Source organism: Hesperophylax consimilis, chromosome 12 (assembly GCF_061612785.1).
Source record: "Hesperophylax consimilis isolate HC1 chromosome 12, BYU_Hcon_1.0, whole genome shotgun sequence".
NCBI classification, from domain to species: domain Eukaryota; kingdom Metazoa; phylum Arthropoda; class Insecta; order Trichoptera; family Limnephilidae; genus Hesperophylax; species Hesperophylax consimilis.
This window is the reverse complement of record NC_142847.1, coordinates 4460697-4477696: the sequence shown is the minus strand read 5'-3', so window position 1 is coordinate 4477696 and position 17000 is coordinate 4460697. Positions and strand designations below refer to the sequence as shown.

At 32.0% G+C, this 17000-nt stretch overlaps 1 protein-coding gene across 2 annotated transcripts in view; it reads right to left on the bottom strand.

The window, feature by feature from the left end:
- Window positions 1-17000, bottom strand: part of LOC149419025 (monocarboxylate transporter 14-like) — a 138258-nt gene that overhangs the window by 57669 nt on the left and 63589 nt on the right. The window contains exon 1 of one of the 2 annotated variants that reach the window (XM_089638043.1): window positions 878-1055. The exons of the other annotated variant lie outside the window; for it this stretch is intronic. The gene's annotated coding sequence lies outside the window, so the exon portion shown is untranslated. Of the gene's footprint in view, window positions 1-877; window positions 1056-17000 lie in introns of those variants that run through there. 2 annotated transcript variants of the gene reach the window in all.

Here is a 17000-nt window from a genome sequence, read left to right as displayed (position 1 = left end):
TTAAAACTAACTTATAAGATATACAATACTGATATATACATATTTCTAGGTGTTTGAGTGGGAGGTGAGCAAACGGGAAGGGGTAATTAAACGATTTCTGGGAAGAAAAGAGCGGTTTATTGGAAATATGTCCAGAATAGGCCTAAAATAAAATAAATATTTTTATTTTTTTAATGATAAACTAACGTTTATAAGACAAGGTTTTATGCATAGCATAAAGGATAACAAATAATTATAAGCAATAATTAGTCACCCGAAATACTAATACAAATTGAAAACATCTCCCGAGTAAAAATAAATGCCGCCAACGGGAATTGAATTGAACGCCAACCGAAATACTAATACAAATTGAAAACATCTCCCGAGCACGCCGTTGCATACACTCCTTGTCTCATTCACATTCATAATTCGTCTGATACATACTCTTCTATTATTCTAACTCTTGACATAGCCCGAAACAAGTAGCTGGTTCACCTGATCGCTGTTATTGATGACGGTAAAATTAGTTTTTGGATACCGTTGTTTATCAATTTTATAAAACGTTTAATAGTAAGGGGGTGTATGTTTAAGGATTGTATTACGACGTACATAATTGTATTTTCTTGTAAATAAATTACTAGAAAAAATAATTAAAATAGTTTTTTCTTGCAATATTTTTACACAAAAAAATAAGTGAATTCTTAGAACTGATATGCTCAGGTTTCAGATTTATGTAGAATACAATATTCAAAAATAAAAACATATTGAAAAAGTTAATAAAAACTCTAAAGGAAGTTCGTTTGTGAAGAAAAAAACTCTTGCGGGAACAGAAATTTAAACAACTTATCAAATGAGATTAATTTTCACTGACATTGTTATCGCATTTCAGTTGACTGACCTTTTTGTGTTTATTGTATATGTATGTGTCCGAATAAAGCACCTTATCACACAGCACACACACCTGCGACAATCTGTCAAAAACACACACTAAAACTTATATATTCAACACCATAGACTAAATACAATCGATGTTCAACACACATGACAATGTTAACACGATTCGGAATAATTCAATATCGTAGCCGAATGTTTTATGCGAACTGGTCGATGGTCGAATGTTTGATGTGAAAATCTCTGCGTGAATCGACGGAAGAATAACAACAAGCTGATACTATATTAAATCACGTGTTCGTAGAATAATGTACTTACTACGAATTCATGTCAAACAGAAAACAATCAATACAGAATTATCTATATCATTAATGGCATGAGGTATATTGAACATTTAACGAATTAATAATTGATAAGCTTTTAAAAAAAAAAAAATATTTACCCAAAATCATTATTTAATATTTTTAAATTCTTATTCTCTATATACTATGTAGGTGTCTACGAAATGTACTATGCAGGTGTGGGCGTCTACGAAATGTACTATGCAGGTGTGGGTGTCTACGAAATGTACCATGTAAGTGTGAATGTCTACGAAATATTGTATTTAGGTGTGAATGTCTACGAAATGTACTATGTAGGTGTGGGTGTCTACGAAATGTACTATGTAGGTGTGGGTGTCTACGAAATGTACTACGTAGGTGTGAATGTCTACGAAATGTACTATGTAGGTGTGGGTGTCTACGAAATGTACTCCGTAGGTGTGAATGTCTACGAAATGTACTATGTAGGTGTGGTTGTCTACGAAATGTACTATGTAGGTGTGGGTGTCTACGAAATGTACTACGTAGGTGTGAATGTCTACGAAATGTACTGTGTAGGTGTGGGTGTCTACGAAATGTACTATGTAGGTGTGGGTGTCTACGAAATGTACTATGTAGGTGTGAATGTCTACGAAATTTACTATGTAGATGTGGGTATCTACGAAATGTACTACGTAGGTGTGAATGTTTACGAAATGTACTATGTAGGTGTGGATGTCTAATTCAGATTTTCAAATATAAATGTTTTAAATTGCTTTATGTGTTATAGAAAATGATAAATTATTGTTACTAAGTGAAACAGTCTGAGAAAACGGAGAAAATTGAGTATTGCTAATTTATTAGAAATTTTTCAAATTATTCGTAATCCGGTTAAAGACGGGGTTGGTTTCCTGTTGAACTTTTAGTAAATCAAGAATGTCGGAACATTCCTGATTTACTAAAAGTATCGATCGATCGATAAGTATCGTGTTTGATGTCGGAACACGTGTTCACGAAAATTCGAATACTTTCGCATTTCGTCATTATATATTATCAAGGCAAATGCAAGAACATGTGTTTCGATATATTAGGAATTTGATAAAAAGATTATCAGGAAACGGCCTGCAATCCGGTTTTTAAAGGATTTCCATACACATTTTTATCCTTGTAGTTGAAAAAATCTTGTGTGGTAATGACATTAAAAAAACGTAAACTATTTATTTTATTACATATATTTCAGAAGCATACACTGCCGGTTCAGGTTCAATAGACCAACTTGGAATAGAAAAATTGCATCTAAATATTGATGGCACGATTTGCCGTAGGAAACGAAACAAATAAAATGGGAAATTCATAAATATGCATGTAATTTATCAGCACAATCAATTTATATTCCATTCATCAAAATAAAATTGAAAATATTTGAGTGTGTACTATTAATTATAAAGAGTGATTCACACTACACTTTGATAAACTATAAATAGTAATCCATGGAGACCGAAGTGGTATGTAAATGAATCACCAAATACTAATAAAAGTTTGTGTACCACCTACACGATCGAAATTCATGGGGATTTAATTGTGAATTTCATTTAAAAACATAAACGCTTTTTTCTGTATTTTTGGGTTAGTTATTACTAGCAGACGTGTACCTGGCGTTTCTCAGAGACTTTTCTCTACTTTTTATAAACATAATATGCATGTATTATATATATTGTATATAAAACTTCCGGAAGAAATTCTCTAAATGATAGTGAAAACCCCATAATAATCTGTTGCGTGATTTAGAAGAACTAAGCGCACAAACAGACAGACGCGGATAGCGACTTGATTTTAGTATAATAAGTTTCGATTGAAGTTGGCATAGAGTTGTTTAAATAAAATGTGTTGTTATTTAATTATTGATTTAAAACCACAAAGCGACTGCCTTCCTCGTAACTAACATGATTTTGTTTAATTAACAAAAATGGGTTCACTGACTGAAATCTTGCGATAGGTATAACTTATTATTTTATTATCTTACACTCGCGGAGCATGCGGAATTCAAGTGTAAATTTGTGCACTGTAAACTGGCAGATAAAAAAAGTGTTGCTGATAACCGGTTGAAGATACGGAAACCTGTTAAAACTCAATACGAACAAGTGTCGTCTCCACAACATTGGCTGGGAATTGATTAGGCGTCCGGAATGTCACGTCACTCGACCATAGATCAAATTGTATTATATCCTAGGCACTGTTGATAAACAGTTTCATAACGGATTCGTACTGTACCACCGTGTTCATGTGAAGATGTTCTGGCAATACTGTGTGCTACAGAAGTTACGTAGTTAACTGTGAAGATATTGATCCATAGATAATAGGAAATAACGCGTTATCCTGTGACGTATCAAATATCAATTGTGTCAGATGGTAGGAATGTCGACGTTTCGACGAATTAGATCTATCCCTGTATCCCTGAACCAAGTGACTGATGAATAATCTCAGCATTCCACTTTAACCTCCGTCGGCTCTCCACTATTCGAAGAAGTCTGTGTAATTATGATATGAAATAAATAGGTTATTTTTAGATAAAAAACCAAATAACAAGAAGACTTCTGTAAACCTTAACTTCAACATTTTTTGCAATGTAACAAGAGTAAACAAGTATAATTCATCGATATTCAAAGAACAAAAGAAGCCAGTCGTCAAATATTTGAAAACAAAAACAGATAAAATGTTAAAATGAACGATATTCGAGGAGTTTTTAGTTTCAGTTATGGTCTGGTGGTCATCAAAGAAAAAATGATGTATAATAACGTCAGAAAATTCAAAGCTATTGTTATGTTAACTAACTGTTAACCAACCAAGCAAGAGAATCTTGTGATGTTTTGATGTCGGTAAGAACTAACGAGGAATTTAAATCTATTTTTAATATCATTTCAATGCGTTTCCATATTGTCAATGTCAAAGCGGAAAGAGCAGCAAGATTTTATTAATCGTGATTTATTTTCAAAATATTCCGGAATTTGGATAAATGCCAGCTGGCGTTGGAGGTCTGGAGACGGGGGACAGGATTGACAGGAATGATAGACTATAAAAAATGCTGTTTGATTTGACAAATCGCCCTTGAACAACAAAATTCTAAACGTTGTATGCACGTGTTATCACAATTTATAAGACAATCTGGACTGTTTAGGCTGAACAAAGCCAAGTTTTTTTTAAGACGACGGTTCTTCCTCCCTCCCTTTAAAATTATTTTTTAAGACAACGGTTCTTCCTCCCTCCCTTTAAAATTTTCTTCCTACAGTCAAAGTCTGAGAGGAAAAACAGAAATTCTTCTGGGAAGAGTAAATTAAAAAGTTTCGAAAACGAAAAAAACGGTAGAAATCAGTCGCTTTGATATATATATATATCTCTTTATATTCATTTCAAAGAAATCATTTATTTCTTTGAAATGAATATAAAAGAGAAAACAGTCATTTGGACGTGGAACTGTGCTTGTCAAATTGGTTGGAGATTACTGGAATGTTTTTTTATGGAACTGTTCCATAAAAAAAACTTTTCGAAATGAAAATGAAAGAAAATTTCATCGTCTTGAACCGTTCAGTGCCATTATTTAATAATAAATAAAACATTTGTTGCACTTGAAATCATCGCTAAATGAGTCAAGGCCGACGAGAAATCTCGCAAGACGAGTTGGACCAGACTGCTTATTTTTAGGGTTTTTTTATGTCTGTGTTGCTTATTCGTAAACCTGCGGCTTTTACATGCTTTTATAATAAACTAGCTGACGTCCCTGGCGTTTACAAAGAGTTTTCGAAATCACACTAAGAGAGTGACAATTTCATCAATATCGGAATAAAACTGTAGATATGTATTAAAATCAAATTCACACCGCCCGCTCTGACATCCTCTTTATATAAATGCTAGCTAATGTGTTTCTTAACTTTCTTGGAAAAATGCAATAATGCCTCTGCTGCCAAGTTCTGTTGAAGTTATTAGGGACATAAAACGTAATACGTTCCAGAACATCAGGATTAGGTGCTAACCCAGTGGAGAAATGACTATAAGGCTAGTTAATTTATAAGTCAAGATCGAGATAATTGACTAATTAATAACTGGAATGTCAGTTGCGCCAAGTTGTGAAATAAGATCAACCTAATAAGAAATACGATGGCACGAATTAAATAATAGAAAATAATGATTATTATTGATGGTTGAATAGTTGGGATACAAAATAATTGATAATAGTAGGTAACTATTTAAGTTCCAATTATTCGAATGTCAACAAACGGACACTTGGTGACTTTAACCAGTTGGAACCAATTGACAGAAAACATTAATTAAAAATATTTATGAAGTTATGTAGCAATACAATGAAGGATGATAAAACGTTGTTATAAAAAATGGTACGTTTGGGTTATAGTCCACTATATGTTTTAGGGTTAAATTAGGTTAGGTTAAAAGTTTTAAGGAAATTAAGAAAACAATTTTTTTTATTTACCCAGATGTACCCAAAAACACATTTATTTATTTAAAAATATTTATTTACTTCAGAGTAGTGATGTAATGTTTGCTAACTTTAATAATCACCTACATCACCTTTCAGGCTAATTTGTTCGCTTTTGGGAATAATTCATATGGTCTGACAGAAATCGTTGTATCTCCCTTGTTGTTATGACGAGAAATGTGATCTAACGGTGTTAGAAAGAGAAAACACCACGCTCTATATTCAAATCTAGAAGTTAACCACAGTAGAATTCAAATGTGCACTTTTATGAAATCAGAGGTTCCCACCGCAATTTGAAAAAAAATAATGAGATTTCGTGATTTTTTGTTAGTTATTTGTATATGAAGCGAAAATAAGTGAGAAATGTTTAAAATATGATGACTAGTAAAATAAGCGTGTTTTATTTTTTTTTTCGTTATCAGTAATTTTGGATACATTATTTTTTACGTTTGCATTTAAATTTTAACATTTTATTAACAAACGTTTATTTCTAATAATAAAATTTGAAAGCGTAATTTCCTTTTCCTTTACCTTTACATCACCTTTCAAAAACAGTTTTCAGTTTTCGGATACGTTCAGAAATATTCCATTTATTTGGATTTAATTACAAAGCAGAAATACTCCGACCGTCTGACAGAATAGGCCTGAGACCTGAGGAGATTAATCTCTTCTGAAATTGTAATATCTATAAACAAAAGAACCATAAAATCAAAACTACAAACGTCGATTCTGAATAAATTGGTTTCATTTGAAAAGTACAAATCAAAATGCTTAGCTTTTATTTAAAAAATATACTGTGTTTTTTTAAAAATAAAATACCAGCATTTAATATAGACGGGGAAATTTGTGAAAAAGCTAAAGGGTTGACTGGAGTTAGTTAACAAGTCCTCATTACAGAAAACGTAATTATCGGCTTAGTTTATACAAATTATAGATTTAGAACAAAGTTAATAATCTCTTCTCTAAATATTACAAAACAAAGTCGCTATCCGCGTCTGTCTGTTTGTGCGCTAAGTTCTTCTAAACTAATCCATTGATTTTGATTTTCTTTATCATTTAGAGATTTTCTTCGGGAATGTTTATATACTCGCATAATACATGTATATTATATTTATAGAAAATAGAGAAAAGTCTCAGAACAACGATAGGTACACGTCAGCTAGTTACCTCTAATTCAAGTTAAAAATTGGCAATTTATCACAAACAGAAAGTGGAATAACGAAGCATTGATGCATTTTAAAAATGCTGTTCCAAGAAAACAAATTATTATGAATCTTATGATTAATTATTATGTGTTCAGCTTTTCAGCAGTTTTATTGGGAGATACGCAATACGGCCTAGGAACTGGATTTGGTAAGTGAAAATCTTTGTCCAAAGACCATTTGCATTTAAACAAAACACACGAGAGATGGGCATAATCGAAACATGTGTTTCGATTGTGAAAATATTGAATATTTTCATTATCAAAGCACTTCCATACTAAAAAAACATTATTCGAAACATTTTCAATCTAAAAACAATAATGGTACATAAACCTGACGCATTTAAATTTGTTTGATTGTCGTTCATTTGAATTTTTTTACCCTAAAAATAAATTCGCTTTGAACAAAAGAATTCAAAGGCCGAAAAATTGTCATATGTACCGATATTTTCGTTTTTTTTTAATGTCTAATTTTTTAAAGGTATCCGTTTTGTCGATGTTTTACGGGTATTTATCGAGTATTACATAATAGATGTAAGTTATTAGTTATAATCTAATCAAAGTGATATGCTATATCATTAGGCTATAAATAGCCTTTGAAGCGATTCCCCCACGAAAACGTTGCCATAAAAGTAATCGATGTATTATTATTAACGTACTTTCAACTTCGTTGTTCAAGATTATTTCGATTACTCCCATCACTATTCTGTTTTTTTTATATTTATATTAATAATACATTATGTACACAAGATATCGGGTTCGTGTGAACTTTAACAGAAATAAAAAGAATACGATCTATTGCGATGTAATTAATCGCGGGATTCTAATGCGATGCAGATTTATTTTCCGTTTGAGGAAGTCTGTCATGTTGTGTTCCCAAAATAATCAAATGTACTTTATTGTCAATACCGTTATTTATTTAAGGTAATTTTTTAATTATCACACCTGACAATTTGAATACAACAATACTGTTGTATTCAAATAACCAAAAAGGGTTGAATTCATATTCAATATTAATAATACCTCCAACTTCTGATATTTCCAATACATTCTGATGGCAACATGCTACATTAGCGCCTCCTAGCGACATGAGTTAAATTATTTTTTTTACTGCTGTAATAATTTATTACGACAAAAATTTATTTTATTTATTCTTTTTTTTTTGGGAAATCGAGAGTTTACATTTAATCAGTTTGTACATAAGTATTATACAGTAAAATAAAACCAATTGTGGATTTCCTCTTTGTGACTTTAACTGAGACAGCATAATATGGAATAAGTTATTTAAATTTGTGAGAAAGGATTATGAATTAAAAAAAATTATACTAAACAAAAGATTATATAAAACGAAAAATTTACAAAACAGTACATTTATAACCATAGAGAGAGGTTGTAGATATAAATCAAATCATAAAAGAGATATAAACAATAGAGACATAAACGTTATTCACAAACCATCAGAGAAATATTATTTTACGGACCTCTTGTATTTGGTAAGTTCGCAACTGAAAATATCAACCTTAGATAATACGCTATTGTAATTATTGCATGGGCTGTTCAGGTAAGAATTCTGCTTAGAGTTCGTTTTGCTTTGATCAACCCTGAACAGGACACAAGAGCGTGTTGAACGCGCAGGTACATTGAATGGAATCTTGTTTAGCAACTCTGGGCTTTGAATATTATTTTAATGGATTTCACGTGAAATATACTCTGTATTAATAAATAATATTTTGATTTCTATAATAAATTATAGAAATATAAAAAATAGGTAACCTACATACGACCTTACTGCTGTTTTTTTTTCAAATATATAAAAATAATATTAAAGCGGATATTAACTCTGACTTTGGTGGTTCAGAAATGTAATAAAATATTTTATAAATAAATATAACTATTATTTTCATTAATTCAATTTATGTAGGCCAATGAGGACAATTAATATTATAGTGTATTTATTATTTGTTTTAGTTAATTATTTATTTATTATTCATTCAATTCAATTTCCACATAATCGTGGGAATTGAATATAATTAACTTTATTGGCATCCTGAAAGACGACTTCTGAGTGTTTTTGTTGTTTGTAATTATTACATACGTAAACTGAACACACAGAACCTAATTTGGGGACATTTTTATTTATTTATTTTTATCAAAATACAGTTTGGGAAGCGCAAAACACCGCCACAAAGTAATAAATAATTTCAATTTGCTGCCATTGAAACGAATGTCAACGTAAATATGCTACACTAGCGCCTCTAGCGACCAGTTGCCAATATTTTACCGGAGTTGGACGTATTGTTAATGTTATAGGGTATTTGCTACCACTGCATATACATTATTACTATTCCTAACTAGTCTCTTCCCATTGAGAGCATTAAATTAAAACAACCTTACAAGCGAGTTTTTTTCCCCGACTGATTGCGATGAAATAATATGGTTTCTCGTTCGGAAGCAATCGATTTCATTTATAAATTATTGAATTCAGCTCCTCCCTTTTCAATGAATACCGTTTGTTCCCTCAACTTAAATAAAAATTCTTTGCTTCGTTAATTTTTTTAAAAAGAAAATCCATTTAATTTCAGGGTTTAGTAGGAAAAGGGGAATTAAAAAAAATACAATAGAATAAGGCCAATGAAGACGAAGACTAACTAAATATTGTAATTAAATCATCCAGTTTCGAAGTTCAGCCTGCCCATCAGAAAAAAAACAATTAGAAGACATTTTTGGAAGCATTCATTTTCATTGTTCTTTTATTAACAATACGTTTCAAAAAGCTTTGTGTTTTATGAACACATCTACCAGTGAGAGGTCTTGTGTTACTTACATGTTCAAAATATTTTCAAAAAAATTGATAGAAAAAAATGTTTCGTATGGTGTACATTAAAAATAAGAATCTAATCTAATGGTTAACATTTTCCATGACGACATAATAGTAACAAGGGAGATTGACCATGAACCATGGATGTACGACACCGTACGCACATGCCCTGCTTTCGTTTCTGACTGCACCCCTAACTAAGGCTTGAACTCGGCGACATTCGGCACGCTTCCATACAACATCTCCTTGTTTCTATTATCTATGATCGTGGCATACAAGGAACAACATTGAATTTGAAACAAAAGTTTTGGGTTCGGCGAAAACAAAGATATCAAACAACTAAATTTATTTAGAAAACCTATTATTTTTTGTAATATTAACCAAATCCGATATTGTGAGGAAGTACTTTCTTTAGTGGATTTAAAATGGATGATTATTTTCCAATGCCGTCAAAACTAACCTCTCATTAAACAGTACCGTGTATTTTAATTTTATTTAGTGTTAAGGTAAATGACTTAGTTTATTATTATTATTTATAACCCGATTTTCCCGGCGTTACCCGGGCTTTTCAAGAAATCAGAAGTAGACAGTGACTTTCCTCTTGTTTTGAAGGTCAGGTGTGCAAAATTTCATCAGACTTAGATTAAAAGTATAGATTTGTTTAAATCGTTTAAATCAAATCCACGCCGAACCTCGCCACAGACAATCTTCTTTATATAAATCGATTTGACTGCTAATTATTTTGTAAAACATAAGACTTATAATATATCGATATATCGAATAATTGACAGTGATAAAAATATTTTATATGGAAAAATAGAAACAGGTATCTATAAGCGATTTCAACACCTGCGCAAATAATAATATGTTCTTATTTATGCATATTATTATTTCGCGACAGGTAACGAAGGTAGGAACTAATCGATAATTATTACATGTTAGATAAGCGTAAAAAAAAACTCCGATGGTAAACACAAGCTTTGGACAGACACCACAAATACCTGGCAATAAAAGCGTTCAAAATTCTTTCACTCGATATGAAAAGTGAGGAAAATAAAAATAAACATTTCGGATTCAAAATTAAACGATGGATTAAAAAAAAAAAAAACACACACACATAATACGTAATACACAATACCATTACAATACGAATATCATTATTTTAAACAGACGATTATAATTGTCGATTTTTTTAATATTATAAAATTGTAAAATGGGGGCCTCAGCACGGGCAAAGCACCTAGTGATGCCTACATTACCAAATAACTTTTTAAACTATGTAAATATAAAATGGAAAATATAAAACCATTGCATTTATACCTTGATACTGGGTACATCTACTCTAACCGCTGTCAATCGGTTTTCTAATTCTAGAATTCGCCACAAGATGGCGCCACTTCCGTTGGCATTTCGCACTTGGACGGGCCCAGGCTACAAATAAATAAGCACAAACTCGACAACTAATATATACACAATATACACATCTTCGGATCTACCGGATCTGCCCTGATGATGGACACTGCAACGCTGTCCGAAATGTCGGCTAAATGAGGAGTTAGCGCAACACGGCATAACACCCCAAAAACAAACAGCAAAAATGCTTTTGGCCGTGAGAATCTAAAAACTTACATGTAAAGTTATTGTTCCTAAGAAAAAAGAATGTGTGGCAAGTGTACTTCTTTAAATTTAAATATGAAAAGTCCACCGATTTCATTATTATGTGAATTATGCATCATATTATTAATTATATTCTTGCCAGGGAATTTATTAATTGTAATTTTATTAGCATTTAAATTATACGCGAGGTACGCCCTTATGTCGGAAATGAAAATATCGTCAATAATGATAATTATGTTGCGCTTAATTTAATGAGGTGAAACTTAATGCATATGTGACAATAATTTATAGCGCCATTAGGGTGGATATTAACTTGTACTATAAGATTCTAATGTGTGAATCAGTGAAATTAGGGTGGATATTAACTTGTACTATAAGATTCTAATGTGTGAATCAGTGAAATTACACCTACTGGAAAGGAGAGAGAAAACTTTTTATTTTTATTTTAGGGAAATTAACAGCTACAATTACAATGTTATTGGTTTACACGTGTGTAATTTACTTAACTAAGAAATCAATTATAGATTTGCTCACTATACTGATGCATTCATTTATCATATATTATTATCTTACTATCATATATTTTTTTGTATTAAATAATTAAACAGTATATTATATATAATAATAAAAACAGATACTCCATAGTATATATGATTGTGTGTTATATCATTACATTTTATGTAGTTTGGTTTAATTGGTGTACAAGTGAATACATTTTTAATAAATTTTCAATAGAGATTTAATATTTATTTACGTAATAATTGAGGATATCTACACCACTGTCATTTTAAGTGCCACTGTCAGATGGAATTTTTTTTTTACCTAACCTAACCTAACCTAACCTACTTAACCCAGTTAATAAAGTTTTTGTTTCATCACTTTCCATGACTTTATATAAGTTTTTAAATATGTTATGAATTATCATGTTGATGATTTACCCGGTCACCATGTGTCATAATTTGGTTTGAATTAGTTTTTCATTAAAAATATTGTACGTCAAGAGTAGGCACTTTCAAATCATCTGTTTATGTACGTCATATATATGAAGGGTTTACAATCCTGCTATCCCGCGGGATTTCATCAAAACTTGATCCCGCGAATTCCCGGGATTTCCATGTGCGGGATTTGCGTGATTGTGGGATTAAAAAATACTAAATTTACACCAAAAACAAGCACACACCTTCTGGATGACAGTCCCACCAACTAGTGTGGAAGCAGAGATAACGTTTTCCGCTGCTGGGCTGCGGTACACCAATGTCCGATCATGTATGGGTGACAGAACTCTCCATGGTCTATGTTTTAACATAATAATATTATAATATATACTGACAGATTAATTTATCGACAAATTACAGAAAGGGAAACGGTCACGCCCCGCTCCGCTCAACTGGGTTTGTTCCACATTCTCCGATGGGTTAGTCCAGAGGTTACCAAAGTGGTCTATATGGACCCCCAAGGGGTCGATATCGGCTTGCTGGGGGTCTATGTCAGCGACAAAAAAAATTTGGGGATCCACGAGATTCAAATGCGGGTACATACGAGCGGACCCCCATTTACCTCAAGTCAACATTTAGGAGTTCCGTAAATGACACAATAGACCTAACACAAATATAATAGACCGAGAATATTTCGTAAAGTTGTTAATTGAGGTATATAAATAGAGTCGAATACGTTCCTTTTCTCGTCAGAATTAATATATTCAATTGGATATATTGCACATTGGAAGCTGCGAATTTTCCAAGTTCCCCAACTTGTTTTTGAAAAACGTCCATGGTAATAATGATGTTCAACATTTAAATGCACTTCACACAGGCTTGCACAGTGTAAAGACAGAGGAACTATACCGACACCCGGTTGTTGCACAGGCAAGGGAAGGGAATCCTTTTACGAAAAAAAAATTATTATCACATGGAACGTTAATAGTTTTAGGAAAATTCAATATTCGGCAGTCTCGGGAAAAATGTTTTTGGCAAGTGGTCTACGGGGCAAAAAAATTTGGGAACCTCTGGGTTAGTCTATCAATTTGGATGTCAAATTATTATTGTTTCGGTAGAAAATGAAAAAATCTGTCTTACAATGTATTTAAATTAGTGACTGATGAAATTGTATAGTAATGATTGGGGACGCATTATGTAAAATAATGTACTGTCTACGCATTGTTTATGTAGGTGCTCATTAAAGAGAGACAGACTAGATCAGGGCTCTTTGTGCCCCAACAAAGGGTAGGTCTCGACCTTTGTCTCGTCATAATGCCAAAGGAGATTGGAAGGGGGAAGGTTATATTCATCAATCATCCCTGACGCACCATCACTTAAAGCCTACCTTACAAAGCATACCTTATTAGGTAATCTGTCTGTTATCAGTGCTGGCATTTTTGATCAATCAATAACTGTAATATTCGAGACTGTCAATAAATAGGTAGTCAACTATTGAAATTGACGAGCGACTGCTCTAAACCATTGAGATATAAGTATAACCGCTATGATTAACCACGACGTAAATAAAATTAATAATACATACTCGTAATTAATTAACCAGCGTACTATAAAATAACTTATAAATTCAAGTTACCAACAATCAACTTATTAATAATTAAGTCATTATAATTCACAATTAATACTCTAATATATATTTTGATAAATTGTGAATAAATTATTCATGAACATATTATATAATAAATGAATTAATTATTAAGACTAAATGATTTAGAATAAATGATTTAATTAATTGATGAACACATAATTGGCTAAAAAAATTATTAATTCTTACTTATATATAAATATACTAAACAATTAAATAGTATGTAAAAGAAATTCTCAGGTAGATGGATATATACATTATATATATTATTAATTGTGTAGTATGGATAATATGAGGTAATTATAAATATATTACAAGGTGTGTTTTAGTGCAGTCAAGTGGTTACGGTTTCAGTCTGAAATTGATGTAATAATAATATTGAACAATTTATATAGCGCCGCTTTTGTGAGATATCACCTCAGGGGCGGTATATATACTTCTGATTTGGTGACCAGAACTGAATAGCTAGATATTCTCCATCTTCCTCTTTCCCATCTCCTTCCTCTCCCCACTACCTTCAGCCTCATTACATACGATTGGGGATGCCATATTCTCACCAGCTTCAGACGGTTGGGAGTAGTTGGGACTCTTGCAGGTATCACATTTAAAAAAATAAGAACAGGTAATTACTGATCTGAGTGTTTGATTGTTAAATCCGATAGGCCTATAAAAATGTCTACATAGTATCTCACATAAATATAATAAATTTAAACTAAACATTTCAGAGGTATGTTCCGAGTCAGTAAACCGCAAACGGAAACAATATGTATGACTTCTTATAGAAGTATAATTATTTCAAGTGTGCGCTGAATGTAAACCTACTCAAAGCCAAATATTGCTGGCAATCTCTTGGCACATCCATCCCTTTCTAACTAGACATTTCCCTCCCGCTTTTCCCGCAAAGGAAACATTAAGCGGGAGCGGGACGGAGCAGGTTTATTTTTCTGTTCGTCTCGTTCTCTCCATGCGTCACAGGCGCGCACAGAGTGAAATATTCGAATCGCGTGCCAATTTTTTTTCACGTTTCGCCTGTGCGCCGGTTGCGGACTATTTTAGTCGTGTCATGCCGTTGATCGCAAAACGAGTTAACATGCTCTCAGCGCGTTTACCAACTAGTTGCATCGACAAGAGTAGAGGTAGGTTATGCACTTTGGAAGACGTAATAGAAATTAAATTAGTCTTGGCGGGAATATAACTATGTATTTTCGAACGAAGAATAAACCGACTTGCAGACAGCACAATGGGGGTATTTTTACCAACTAACGAACTAACCATCACGCCGTTTCCACGCAGGGTAGGCAGAGAGGACGGACCGCCAAACAACTAGATCTTGGCACACACTCCTTGCTTAATTCACATTCATACAACGTCGCATACATACTCTTCATTTATTCTCTACTAGAGTCGGGCCATCTCTTGACATGAAAATACCCTATTCAAGCGTTCAGCAACTACTTACAACTAAATTAGGAATATTGTAATAAATGTTCCCAATTGGCACTGTTTAAGACGCCAAAGCATGTTTCACTTGAATACATTTAAAAATGATATTGCCTATTTTAGCCCTCCGACCCAAATGTGTCGACTATATAATAAGATTGAGTGTGCTGAAGTAGACATTTTCGTCGATAGTTTATATGGATTCAGAAAACATGTTCTGCATTGCTAAAAAAAATATTCCACTGATTATATTATGTATTACTTGCATATATATATATTTCTGTCTCTGTTGTCTCTTACTTTTCTGTACTATTTTACTTTCATATAATTTTATAATTTTTTTTTATATTTTAATCTTTATTTAGATACATGCAAATTAATTTATCCTATTTCTAAGTAGATTTTTGTAATTGTTGTACCTATTTGTGTATTCATTGAGTTTTTATAACTAGATTGTTTCAAGTGCGATCGTCTGTAAAAACACAGTATAAATAAATAAAAAAATATATTCAAAGAAGAAGTAAAGAAAATATTCGCTTCAGAGTGGGCTTCGTTATCCTTATTTTAAACAACAATTTATTCTATATTCAGAAATAGAATGACATGTAGAAAGATGAAATGGTCAATTACCAGGACAGTAAATTTATTTATAATGCGATTCTTACGACACGAACGCGACTTATGACTAATTAAAACTAATAACTTCGTCAATCGAATGTATTAAATGTCCCGAGTTCGGAAAATTCCTATAAAGTTAATAAAATCAATTGCACAACTCGCTTATCACAGTCTAATCCTCGTAGTATTCATTCTTACTGTTTAGGATTTAAAAAACTAAAAAAGTGAAACTATGGACTTAATAATGTATTATTATTATAGCCCGAGTTTAAGATGAAAATAACCATCATTTGAAATTGGAATTATTAATTATTTTTGTTTTATTTTTTTGAATAACTTAAGTGTTTCAAATATTCGTTTAGGAATCGCTAATATTGTCTTAAATAATTAAATATTACAATTTGTGGTTTTACTCATTAAATTATTCCAAAAAATAAAATATTCATCCAACACTTGTAGATAAAGTCAATAGATGTCGCACATCAAAAATAAAAAATAAGATATATTTATCTAAGACACTGTCTAGATTGCATTTAGTTCGAGTTGAATATTGCGATCATACATAAAGATAGCAGGCAATAAAAAAATGCGCGGTGAGAAAAATGAAGGCAATGAAAAAAAAAGAATGGTACAGTTAAATGTGACCGAAGGAGGTAGGATTCCATCAGCTCGGTTGGTAGAGCGTTTTCCGGCAAGGCAAGTCTTGGGTTCGAGTCCTAGATGCGGTCGCATCTTCTTCTGATTTTTCTGTTTCAAATATTCGTTTAGGAATCGCTAATATTGTATTTAATAATTAAAAACATTTTTGTGTTTAATTCGTCAATCTTCGTTTAAATTTAATGTAAATCAAATTTAATAATGTTGTTACTAACTTCTGCGAGTATTTTAGTTTATTATTATTATTGTGACAGCTGTTTCGGCGTTCAAGGCCATTTTCCAACTGCGGTTAGGCCACGTTAAGACGACTTTTTTGTATGGTTCTATTTACCCCCGCCCAATTTTAATTTGTATGATGTCTTAAATGATTTATTACCGATTACGATTTACTGAAAAGTAAATGTTTCAATA